General features: G+C 35.8%; 1 protein-coding gene across 1 annotated transcript in view; it reads left to right on the top strand.

Moving 5' to 3' along the window:
• The window catches only part of FAF1 (Fas associated factor 1), a 535243-nt gene that overhangs the window by 96711 nt on the left and 424620 nt on the right, over nucleotides 1-13912 (top strand). The gene's annotated exons all lie outside the window — the stretch shown is intronic.

Here is a 13912-nt window from a genome sequence, read left to right as displayed (position 1 = left end):
CTGTGCAGGTCGGGGAGCAAATCAGCAAGGAGAAGAGTGGGTGCACAGTAGGGTTGCAAAGAGTGTGGGGTCCCTCTGTGCATGGACAGGCTGCACATGGGGGAGGGCAATTTGCAGGAGCAGCAGCATGGTGCTAACCCTCTAACCACAGGACAGGCAGGCTGTGTACAGGGTTTTACAGAGGAAGTAAGAGTCTTAGTGGGTGGGCAGGAGGTCTTTGAACACTAGTTTGCATGTTGAGAAGTCCATGGAAAGGTTATTGGTAGACTAAGACTGGAAGGTTACAGAGAGAGCATGTTCTGGACCCATGGCTGAGAATCCTGGATATCCTCACACTCATACTGCCAGCTTCCATGTTGCAGCAAGAAACTGCAGGCAAGCATCTTCATTCTGCAGTGTCCTTCAAGTGCCTTTTACAGAGAAAGGTTAATATCATGCTCGTTTTAAAGGACAGCGATATCTAGAGATTCCTCTTTTTTTTTGTTATTAAATTGCAGAACATAATTGAAGGATGCTTTTGGATCTGAGAGTCAATAAATTGATAACTGAGACAGATGGAGATATTGGATGACAGATAGTAAGCAGTCACTGTTGACATCAGCCAGATGGAAGTCCCACCCCATTTTACATTTCTGTACCTTTTCTTACATTAAGACTTTATTTGGAATCACTGTTCCTTGGTACTTAAAACATTTTCTTCCACACAGCCTTTCAAACATTTATCTTGCTCAGGGCACCCTCTGTTATAATCTTGACCATAACTTTATCATTACCAATCACTGCTACCTCCTTCAATAATCTTATTTTCAGGCACACTTCTTTTCTAACACCATCTCATACCCATAACCTGACTTGGGAAATCCTTGAAGCACAGTAGCATCTGTAATTTACTGATACTGCCACCTTCACATTGTTTTCCAGATCCTTTGTATTCATTTTTCCTGAATCAGTTTCTTGGCTCCATCATTATGTTAACACTGCTGTGGGACGAAAACTTGAAGCCCAGGTCTTCAGACTCTAGATTCAGATAACAGTATAGTAGAGATGACAATTTTAACACTTACGCCAGTTCTGTTCAGTTATATTTTGCTGTGCACAAATACCATTGATAGTGTCTGCCTCAGGCAGTATATTAAGGCTTATGGAATTATGTACAGGTTTAGCAGAAAAAGTGGATATCTGAGTATTTGCCACATACACATATTTCTCCCTGTAGCCATGTTTGTTTCAGAGCATCTTAAAAATCAGTTGTGATTGACAACCTGCAGAATGGGAGAAAATATTTGCAAACTATCCACCTGACAAAGGATTAAAAACCAGAACATATAAGGAACTCAACTGCAGAAAAACAAATATTATGATCTAAATAATAGGCAAATGATCTGAATAAACATTGCTCTAAAGAAGAGATGCAGATGGCCAACAGGTACATGAAAAAATGCTAAGCATCACTAATCATCAGAGAAATGCTAATCAAAACCATAATGAGATATCATCTCATCCTAGTTAAAGTGGCTGTTTTAAAAAAGACAGAAAATGACAAATGCTGGTAAATGCAGACAGAGAAAGGGGAACACTTACACCTTGTTGGTGGGAATGTAAATTAGTACAGCCATTGTGGAAAACAGTATGGAGGTTCCTCAAAAAACAGAAAGAGCTGCCATATACCTAGCAATTTTCACAGCTAGGTATATATCCAAAATATGGGAAATCAGTATTTTGAAATGGTATCTGCACCACTATGCTTATTGCAGTACTGTTTACAATAGCCAAGATATGGAATCAACCTAAGTGTTCATCAAAGGATGAATGAATAAAGAAAATGCAGTACACACACACACACACACACACACACACACAAACACACATACACACATACACACACACACACACACTGGAATATTATTCAGGCATAAAAAGTGAAATCCTGTCATTTACAGCAATATGGATAGAACTGGAGGACGTTATGCTAAATGAAATGTCAGGCACAGAAAGACAAATATTGCATGTTCTTATATGTAAGAGCTAAAAAAGGTTAATCTCATTGAGGTAGTGAACAGAATGGTGGTAAAAAGAGGCCGGAAGGGTGGTAGGGAGCAGGGGATGAAGAGAGGTTGGTTAATGTGTACAAAAATAGATAGAAGGAATAAGTTCTGATATTCTGTAGCACAATAGAGTGACTATAATGAACAATAATTTATTGTCTATATGTAAGTAGCTAGATTTGGAGTGTCCCTAACACAAAGAAATGATAAATGTTTGAGGTGATGGATATCCCAGTTACCCAGATTTGATCATTGTACATTGTATGCTTGTATCAAAATATCGCATGTACTCCATAAATATGTACAGCTGTTGTATATCCATAAAATGAAAAAAAATTATGTCAGAAACCATAGGCAAACCCTTTTATCACATATGTGACACATAGCCCTCAATATTAAAAAAAAAATCAGTTGTGATCACTGGTGGTATGTTGAAGTAGCAAATTAAAGTGTTGGTTTTGGACAAAGATAATTAGCATTCAATCAATCAACCTATATCTATCACCTGCCATGATGCTTTATAAAGCTAGTAAATAATTCCAAAATGAATTTATCTCATTCTCTTATTCTGAATGAATTCAAATATTATGCTGAGTCCCTTACTATGTGCTAGCACTTTTTTAGGCACAGGGGATATAGCAGTGAATAAGACAAAGTCCACAGTTTTGCTGGATTGTATATTCTTGAGTAGATGGGAGTCAGATAATCTGCAAAAGTAAATTCATAAATATACAGTGTAATTTTATAATATGATGAATACCATGAAGAAAACAAAATAGAATAATAGAATAGTGTGACTAAAGATATAGAGAGGGTTATTTTATGTTGTAGAGTCAGATAAAGGTAGCATTTTAACTGAAATGTGAGAATGAGGAGTCAGCCAGGTGAAGATCTGAGGAAAAAGCACTGTGAAAAGAGAGGGAAAAGCAAATGCAAAAGCCCTGAGGTGAGAGCAAATGTGTTTCAGAAAGGGATAGAAATCTAACGTGGCTAGAGGATAGTGAGCAAAGGAGTGTCTTTAGAGAAGACCAAGCAGAAGTAGGGGTCTGGTTTTTATGACTGCGTAGACAAGAATTTTGTATGTGGCAAGAATATTTTAGTTTTATTATTCACAATCCAAAAATGATTTTTTCAGTAATGCATGTAATATTAAAATGCATGCTTAAGAATGATCTAAAATTACACTGGTTTGGATTACAATATGGCGTTCTTTTAATAGAGACCTCAAATGACAAGCTAAGAACTAATTATTGTTTCAAGGAAATAATTACTCAGACCCTTGGTTCTTTTCCTTGGTATCTACCTACCTGCCTTTCACCATTTGGACTGCATCAGTCTAGGAACTCAAAATCTAGAGTTTTATATCAGAATGGAAGTATTGGTTTTAGTCAATGTGAAGGGGTTAGTACTCCTAGTTAGTGAGTTTAATGAGGCTCAGTGCCAATAGTCAGTGTATCTGGATCCAACACTCCTGCTTAGGGTAATGAAACTTAATATGCTTAGAGTATAATTGAGTCTTAAATTTTTGGTCAGTGAGGAGAAATGAAGTTCAGAATTCCAAGTAAAAAAGTATAATGAGGCCTTTGCATTCCTGGTCAGTCAGGAAGCGTAAGAGTCCAAAACTCTTAGTCTGGAAATGTAATGATCCAGCATTCCTAGTTAGTCAGGAAGTATAACAGTCCAGCACTTAGGCAGCTATTGCTTAGCAACTGGTATGAAGGTTGATGAAAAGGAAACAGAAACTGATGGTTAAAGTGAAGTTTTGGAATCATTAATTTATTTAGGCCATGCTTTTGATGGATATCCTTAAAAATTTTATGCCCCATATGTGGGTTTTTCTTTTTACCTTAATAACTTTTAAAAAATTTATTATTTGGCTTTTTATTTTTTATAATTATCTTCATTTCTTACCATGTTAACTGATTGGCTACTTCAAAATGTTTTTCAGATAACTTCATATCTTTCTTTTCTTTGCTAGTCAAAGGCTTAGGCCTTTTTCTTCCCGTTTACTACAACCCTAAAGGCAAAGAAAGAAATGGGAAAAAAGCTTGGTTTATCCTATGTTTCTTATGAGTTTACTATTATTATTTTTAAAATATATTTTGTTTTAATACATGAACATACATGGATATTATTGAAAAATTTTAAACTATATGGAAACACAAAGGAGAAAGTCACCATCTTGCACTACAACTTTTGGCACTTTGGTATGTTCCCTTCTAGTCTTTTTCTCCTTCCTGTAATTATATATAAACATATGTACATATATACCAATTTATCGTAAACTCTTTTGGGTCACAAATATCTTAAAAAATTTTTGAAGCCTTTGCTGTGTACCTCATACTGGAAAAAAACAAAATAAAACAAAAATTTTGAAGCCTACAGATGAGAGAAAATACATAAATGTTGAAGATAAAATTTTATATATATATTTCAAGGGGATTTAGGAATCAGTCATCAGCAAGGGTCTTTTTCATTCACTGCCATGTGCTGTTACTGAAACTTCTTTTAAATCTTGTTCTTACTGCTGTAGTGGAGCCACTGCTATGCCAGATCTTTGGCTATAGTAGTGCTGTAGTTGGGATGTAAGGTTACTGTTAACCACTCTTACAGTTTGTGTTCACTATTAGCTATTTTTATCAAATAATAGCATTCTTGTGTAAAGGGGCTGAGTCCTGATGGACTTCCAGTCTCAGTAATATGTGGCATCAGTACCAGTCTTAACTGCAGTAACCCATGTGATCACTTTTCTTGACTGAGTGGTATTTCATTATAGAATATGTCATAATCTATTTAATTAATCATCTATTAATGTAAATTTAGGCTCTGTAATTTTTCTCCACCGTAAGTAAAACAATGGTGCAGTAAATACCCTTACATTTACTTGTCTAACAATTTTCTTGGAATAAATTCCTGAAAGTGAAATTGCTCAGTCAGATTTGATATGAACTGCCTGATTGCGCCTGAGAATATACCAATTTATAGATAACAGTGTGGTCTAGCTAACACTAGGCCTCATTATGGAATACTTTGATGACTTACAGTTTTTTTGAAGTGAAATACATAAATATAAAGTATTTTGTTAGGTGAATTTTGATGGTTCTATACATCTGTGTATTTAATACCTTTAGCATATATAGAACATTTCCATTGTCACAGAAAGATTCCTTATATGTCTTTCTGTGTTCTTATTGGCTATATATATTTTAGTCCTTTGGTAAAGTATCTATTAAAATCTTTCTTACATTATATTTGAATTTTCTTATTGGGTTATAGAAGTTCTTTATATATTGTGTATACTAGTCTTTTGTCACTTATTTGTAGAATAAACATATTGTTCTGATATGTGGCTGGCCATTTTATTTTCTTTTTGGGGTCCTTTGACAGTCAAAGGTTTTAATTTGAATAAAATTCAATTTATGGGCCAGGCACAGTGGCTCACACCTGTAATCCTTGCACTTTGGGAGGCTGAGGTGAGTGGATTGCCTGAGCTCTGGAGTTTGAGATCAGCCTAGGCAACATGGTGAAACCTCATCTTTACTAAAATACAAAGTATTAGCTGGGTGTGGCAGTGTGTGCCTGTAGTCCCAGCTACTCGGGAGCCTGAGGCAGGAGAATTGCCTGAACCTGGGAGGTAGAGGTTGCCGTGAGCCAAGATTGCACCACTGCACTCCAGCCTGGGGGACAGAGCAAGACTCTGTCTCAAAAATAAATAAATAAAATTCAGTTTATGAATTATTTTATTTTATTGTTTATGCTTTCATGCCCTCTATGGGAAATCCTTTACTTAACCAAGGCCCCAAAGATTTTTTTTCCTATATTTTCTTCCTAAAAGTTTTATAGTTTTAACTTTTATGTTAAGGTATATGATACATTTTGAGGTAATTTTTGTGTATGGTGTGAGTGTAGGTTTGAAGTTTTTTTATTGTATTTTTTTTCTGCCAATGGAAATTCAGTTGTTTTAGGACCAGTTTTGAAAAGATTATTCCTTCCTTATTTTAAATTGCCTTATTGAACATCAATTAGGTTTACAGAAATATTGTGCTACGGGTTTGAGGAATGGGTTTGTTCATAGTGTTGAAGTATAAGGAGTAAGGATCTAGGCTTTGTATGTTCGGAAGTTGATTAAATTTGAAAAGCCTTAGCTTTTTAAAATTCTTTTTCTTTTATTTTTCAAGTCTCTTGGGATGGCTGTAGTGGAGTGTGATTTGTAATATATTTGTTTTCAGTGTGGCATGTCCAGATTTTTTCTCTCTCCTTTTTCAATTACTAGCTTTTGTCAAAACTATATTCTGGTATGAAGGTTAAACAGGTTTGTAGCCATCTTGAAATAGATATTACAAGGACCTGACAGGTCGTAAGTCTCCTTGTGTAGAACACCTCACTCTTGCTTCCTGTGAAAGCATAAAGTGTTGGAACTGGCAAAATCTGATCAACAGTATTTAGGCCATTTCTTTATTACTTTTATTTACTGACATCTTTTTCTCTTGTTAGGCTGTTAGTGATCGTGGCCTTATGAAATTGTGGTTGAATAAAGCACTTGGAGAAATAGTAATTTATAAATATGAAATAAGACTAAAGTCTATTAATACCAGACTTCTTTGCATATCAAACAAATATTGTGAATTTTTAGCAGGAGTATGTGAACTCGGAGTGTGTGACTGGCCATTTGGTAGTAGTCATTTGCTTGGTGTTGGTGTCACCATTATAAACTAATGCAAGCAAATGCATCTCATAAGTAGGCAGTAGCTTGATTTTTTTCTTGTTTATAAAAATAATAGTAGAAATGAAATGAACTCCTTTTTGTCTGCTTTTCTTGCACAGTTGCCAACAAAAGATGCAGTCGTTAAGCAAGCAACAGACTAATAAATATATATTTCTTTTTATGAATAAGACTTCTCTGCCTCTTGTAGTAGAGTTCTTTGTGCTCTGATCACATCAAAAGAGCAGTACCTGAGGTTGTAGGTGTGCCTAGTAGCACAGCTAAGTTGGATATTTTCCCCCTTGTGTTTTTGTCACAAATATTGATCTCAGGTTTATAGTTTGGTAGTGAATGCTGGAAACATATATTCAGCTTCCAACGTTAGTGTATAAAGAACATCATCTGATGGATTGGTTGGAGTTAAATTTGAATCTGATTTGGTTACTTTTATTGTTATAACTTTTAAAGAATTATTACTAAATCTAATAGTAATAGTGATGTATTCTTTATAGTTAACACATTTAAGGAGTTTTCAAAAGAATCTTCTTCATGTTATTTCTCTAAGAGAAAATTACATTATTTAAAATGTTTATATTTGCAAAACTCAGTAACATCTGTGGGAGCAGCTGGTTGTCACAGATTTTTCTAGAGAGATTGTAGAATAATGTTTATTTATAATTTAATTTTTATAATTATATAAAATACAAAACACATGCTTTAAATTTATAATTCTACATGTAAAATTATGTTTTAAATTTATAATTTAAATGTAAAATTATGCTTTAAATTTATAATTCTACATGTAAAATTATAGTTATAACAAAGCACATATAGCTCATATAAAATTAGATATAATTTATTTGTAACTTTACATTAACATGTAAAATTATATTTACATTAACAGGGAATATTAAAAGTAATGCAAAATCGTATGTTAATTCTGTAGCTTTCTGTGGTTACATGAGTTTCATAGGATAAAACTTTGTTAACAATTTAGAGCTTTGAAAAATATCAGTCGATGAATATCCTCAAATACAGATTCTTCACTTTGTTATTTTTTTTTAAAGAAACATCCACCATTTGATGGTTTCCGCAGGCTTTACCCCAGATGGTTCAGTCCATAAAACCATGCTGTCGTAACATACCAAAATGTGTCTAAAAAACTGCATGCCTTTATGATTTGATTTTTTTTTAAATTGTACTTTAAGTTCTGGAGTACGTGTGCAGATCTTGCAGGATTGTTGCATAGGTACAGATATGCCATGGTGGTTTGCTGCGTCCATCCCCCTGTCACCTACATCAGGCATTTTTCCCAATGTTATCCCTCCCCAACCTCCCCACCCCTTGCTGTCCCTCCCCTAGCCACCCACCCCGAAACAGACCCCAGTGTGTGCTGTTCCCCTCCCTGTGCCTATGTGGTCTCATTGTTCACCCGCCTATGAGTGAGAATATGCAGTGTTTGGTTTTCTGTTCTTGTGTAGGTTTGCTGATAGTGATGGTTTCCAGATTCATCCATATCCCTACAAAGACATGAACTCATCCTTTTTTATGGCTGCATAGTATTCCATGGTGTATATGTGCCACATTTTCTTTATCCAGTCTATCACTGATGGGGATTTGGGTTGGTTCCAAGTCTTTGCTATTGTGAATAGTGCCTCAGTGAACGTAAGTGTGCGTGTGTCTTTATAATAGAACAATTTGTAATCCTTTGGGTATATACCCAGTGATAGGATTGCTGGGTCAAATGGTATTTAATTTCTAGATCCTTGAGGAATCACCACACTGTCTTCCACAATGTTTGAACTAATTTACACTCCCACCAACAGGGTAAAAGTGTTCCTATTTCTCCACATCCTCTCCAGCATCTGTTGTCTACATATTTTTTAATGATCGCCATTCTAACTGGCATGAGATGGTATCTCAATATGGTTTTAATTTGCATTTCTCTAATGACCAGAGATATTCACCATTTTTTCCTATGTTTCTTGGCCGCATAAATGTCTTCTTTTGAAAAGTGTCTGTTCATATCCTTCACCCACTTTTAAATGGATTTCTTTGTTTGTTTGTTTGTATCTGCTTTAGTTCTTTGTAGATTCTGGATATTAGCCCTTTGTCAGATGGGTAGATTGCAAAAAATTTTTTCCCATTCTGTTGGTTGCTGGTTCACTGTAATGATTGTTTCTTTTGCTGTGCAGAAACTCTTAAGTTTAATTAGATCCCATTTGTCTATTTTGGCTTTTGTTGCCATTGCTTTTGGTGTTTTAGTTATGAAGTCCTTGCCTATGCCTCTGTCCTCAATGGTATTGCCTAGGTTTTCTTCTAGAGTTTTTATGGTGTTAGGTCTTATATTTAAATCTTTAATCCATCTGGAGTTAATTTTAGTGTAAGGTGTAAGGAAGGGGTTTAGTTTCAGCTTTCTGCATGTGGCTAGCCAGTTTTCCCAACACCATTTATTAAGCAGGGAATCTTTTCCCCATTACTTGTTTTTGTCAGGTTTGTCAAAGATCAGATGGTTGTAGATGTGTGGCATTACTTCCGAGGCCTCCATTCTGTTCCATTGGTCTATATCTCTGTTTTGGTACCAGTCCCATGCTGTTTTGATTACTGTAGCCTTGTAGTATAGTTTGAAGTCAGGTAGCATGATGCCTCCAGCTTTGTTCTTTTTGCTTAGGATTGTCTTGGCTATGTGGGCTTTCTTTTGGTTCCATATGAAGTTTAAAGTGGTTTTTTCCAATTCTGTGAAGAAGGTCAATGCTAGCTTGATGGGATAGCATTGAATCTGTAAATTACTTTGGGCAGTGTGGCCATTTTCCTGATACTGATTCTTCCTAACTATGAGCATGGAATATTTTTCCATCTGTTTATGTCCTCTTTTATTTCCTTGAGCAGTGGTTTGTAGTTCTCCTTCAAGAGGTTCTTCACGTTCTTTGTTAGTTGTATTCCTAGGTCCTTCTTTCTCTTTATAGAAACGGTTCAGTGGGAGTTCACTCATGATTTGGCTGTTTGTTTGTCTGTTATTGATGTATATGAATGCTTGTGATTTTTGCACATTGATTGAAGGCAGAAGTAAAGATGTTCTTTGAAACCAATGAGAATGAAGACACAATGTACCAGAATCTCTTGGACACATTTAAAGCAGTGTTTAGAGGGAGATTTATAGCAATAAATGCCCACATGAGAAGCGAGGAAAGATCTAAAATCAACACCCTAACGCCAGGATTAAAAGAACTAGAGGAACAAGATCAAACAAATTCAAAAACTGGCACAAGGCAAGACATAACTAAGACCAAAGCAGAACTAAAGGAGATAGAGACACAAAATACCCTTTAAAAAAATCAATAAATCCAGGATCTGGTTTCTTGAAAAGATCAACAAAATAGACAGACTGCTAGCCAGACAAATAAAAAAGAAAAGAGAATAATTGAATAGATCCAATAAAAAATGATAAAGGGGATATCACCACCAATTCCACAGAAATACAGACTATCATCAGAGATTACTACAAACAACTCTGTGCACATAAACCAGTAAATCTGGAAGAAATGGATAAACTCCTGGATACTTACACCATCCCAAGACTAAACCAGAAAGAAGTTGAATCCCTGAATAGACCAATAACAAGGTCTGAAGTTGAGGCAGCAATTAATAGCCTACCAACCAAAAAAACCCAGGCCCAGATGGGTTCAAAGCTGAATTCCAGCAGACGTATGAAGAGGAGCTGGTACCATTCTTTCTGAAACTATTCCAAACAATACAAAAAGAGGGAATCCTCCCTAACTCATTTTATGAGATCAGCATCATCCTGATATCAAAACCTGGCAGAGAAACAACTAAAAAAGAAAACTTCAGGCCAATGTCCCTGATGAACATCGATGCAAAAATCTTCAATAAAATACTGGCAAACCAAATGCAACAGCACATCAAAAACTTATCCATCACGATCAAGTAGCCTTCATCCCAGGGATGCAAGGCTGGTTGAACATCTGCAAATCTATAAGTGTAATCCATCACATAAACGGAACCAAAGACAAAAACCACATGATCATCTCAATGATGCAGAGAAGGCCTTCGACAAAATTCTGCAGCCCTTTATGCTAAAAACTCTCAATAAACTAGGTATTGATGGAATGTATTTCAAAATAATAAAAGCTGTTTACAACAAACCCACAGCCAACATCATACTGAATGGCCAAAAACTGGGAAGCATTTGCTTTGAAAATTGGCACTAGACAAGGATGCCCTTTCTCACCATTCCTATTCAATATAATATTGGAAGTGCTAGCCGGAGCAATCAGGCAAGAAAAAAAAATAAAGCGTATTCAGTTAGGAAAAGAGGAGGTCAGATTGTCTCTATTTGCAGACGACATGATTGTATATTTTTAGAAGACCCCATCATCTCAGCCCCAAATCTCCTTAAGCTGATTTGATTTTTTTTAAAGAGATGATAGAGGTGCTTTATGTTTTTAAGGGACACATAGTGTGAAGGAGCTTCCCCTTTCCCAACCCCGTCTTTTACTATTTTCATAAAGTTGATGTCTGAATTTAGCTTCCAGATTGGGTGTGTATTTGGTACAAACTTTATGGGTCAGTGTTAGATCCAAGAACTATCTTTCAATTGTTGTCTTTGAGTTTATATAATAGAAGTTACTTGACTAGCCTTTTACTCTGTAGAAACATATATTCCACATTCAAATCAACATGTTGATTAACATGTTAAAATATTTGTAAAGAAATCCCTCATATAGTATTCTTGCCAAAATTGTTTTAACTGAATCTAATCATGAGGAAGCAACCAGACACATCGAAATTGGAGGACATTTTATAAAATAGTTAGATTAAAATTGTTAATGGCATGTAAAGCAAACAAAAAGGTATGGAAGTTGTTCCGAATTCAAGACCAAGAGAAAAGACAACTAAATACTACAATGCGTGTTCCCTAAGTAGATCTATATCCAAAGCCAGAACAAGAAACGTAACACACACTTATAAAGAGACAATTGGTAGTGTTGGAAAAATTCAGATATATACTATTTTGTAGGTGTAACATAGAGGCAATATTAATTTTTTTGATTTTGATAATGATATTGTGGTTATAAAGAGAATATTCCAAGATTAAGTGCTGGGACAGAGTGTCATAATACTTGCAATGAACATTTTTCATTTTTAATTGACACATAATAATTGTGTATGTTTATAAGGTTGCAGTTTACCTTCAGATGTGAAAGAAATCGTATATGTCGATGGCCAGAAAGGATGAAAGTAATCTTGTCAGAGAATTAACAATTATTGAATCCATGTGAAAGGTATATTGATGTTCATCGAACTTTTCTTTCAATTGATGTTCATCGAACTTTTCTTTCAAGTTTTCTCTAGTTGGAAATCTTTTAAAACAGAAAAGGTGGGGACAAAATCTCCACAAAGAATAAACTGTAACATTAGGACAGTGTGACTTACTATTTTTGGTCCAATTTTTGTCTCTAACATTATCCTTTGTAAGTGATTATTGAATATATGTTCAATACTTATTTATTATTTTGTTTCCTATAGTTTAATAATGCTACTCTATGGTTTTAGAATGTTTTATAGTTTACAAACATGGCTGGGTGTGGTGACTCATGCTATAATCTCAGCACTTTGGGAGGCTAAGGTTGGAGGATGGCCTGAGCCCAGGAGTTCAGAGTTAAAGTGAGCTATGATCACATCACTGCCCTCCAGCCTGGATGACAGAATGAGACCCTGTCTCAGGAAAAAACAAAACAAAATGAAAACACACAAAAAATCCCCCAAATACCTATATACAGAGAGTATTTATGTACATCCTATTTCTGTTTTGTGATATAGACAAGATAGGTGGTATTTTCCTCACTTTACAAATGAACAGTGGGAGTTTTAGAGAAACATGCCCAGGATCTTAGCCAGCTACTTTTGTGCCCAGACTTCCCTCTTAAGCCTTGGAGTCTTCCCTGTCTCTAAGGACCCATTATACACTTGAACCTTGATGTTCCACAGATATCTTAAATGCAGTATACCACAAACTTGTTCCTTTTTTCCTTTTTATATTATTTCTTGGTAATGGTGCTTTGATCTACCCAAACAGACCAGTCACACATCTGGGAGGCATCCTACAATTACTATACTCTTACCTAATTGGCTCTAGGGAGAGAAGAAATGGAGAAGAGAACTAATATTTTTCAAGTACAAATTCAATACCTGGTTTTATGTGTTTGGTGATTTTCATTAATCTTATTAAATCCTCTCAGCGGCTAGTGCGTTTACATGGTGTCTCCAATTTTACAGTTTTATAATAGAGATTAGGAAATAGGCTTAATGAGGTTAAGTGATTGATTATTATTATTATTTTGAGATGAGGTCTCACTCTGTCACCCAGGCTGGAGTGCAGTGGCGTGATTTCGGCTCACTGCAACCCCCACCTCCTGGGTTCAAGTGATTCTCCTGCCTCAGCCTCCTGTTAAGTGATTTGTTCTAAGTTGCAAAGCTCATAGACAGTGACTGTGGGATTTGAATTTAGGTCTTGGCCGGGCGCGGTGGCTCACGCCTATAATCCCAGCACTTTGGGAGGCCGAGGTGGGTGGATCACGAGGTCAAGAGATCAAGACCATCCTGGTCAACATGGTGAAACCCCGTCTCTACTAAAAATACAAAAAATTAGCTGGGCATGGTGGCACACGCTTGTAGTCCCAGCTACTTGGGAGGCTGAAGCAGGAGAATTGCTTGAACCCAGGAGGCAGAGGTTGCGGTGAGCTGAGATCGCGCCATTGCACTTCAGCCTGGGTAACAAGAGCAAAACTCTGACTCAAAAAAAAAAAAAAGAATTTAGGTCTTAAACTTTCTGAAGTCTGGATTCTTTCCAGTGTACATAAGCAAATTTCTCTCATATCTTTCTCTTAACTTTCTATAACACTACCATTGCTAGATCTCAATTTGGATTACTGAAAGAGCCTACTTACTCAATTTTTCTGTATTCAACCTTATTTTCTTTAGTTAAGCCTCCATGCTGTTGACAGAGTGATCTTTCTAGATTGTCACTCTGGTCGTATTGCTTTTCTTCATTGATAGAATGAAAATAGCAAATAAAACACTTCATATAATCTAGTTCTTGCCTTCTTTTCTCATCTTCACATGCTTCCTCATATCTGTGCTACTC

Source organism: Aotus nancymaae, unplaced genomic scaffold, assembly GCF_030222135.1.
Source record: "Aotus nancymaae isolate 86718 unplaced genomic scaffold, 86718_ANA_hifiasm-v0.15.2.pri h1tg000007l, whole genome shotgun sequence".
NCBI lineage: Eukaryota > Metazoa > Chordata > Mammalia > Primates > Aotidae > Aotus > Aotus nancymaae.
Note: the sequence above shows the minus strand (reverse complement) of the source record. Positions and strands in the feature narration are given on the sequence as shown.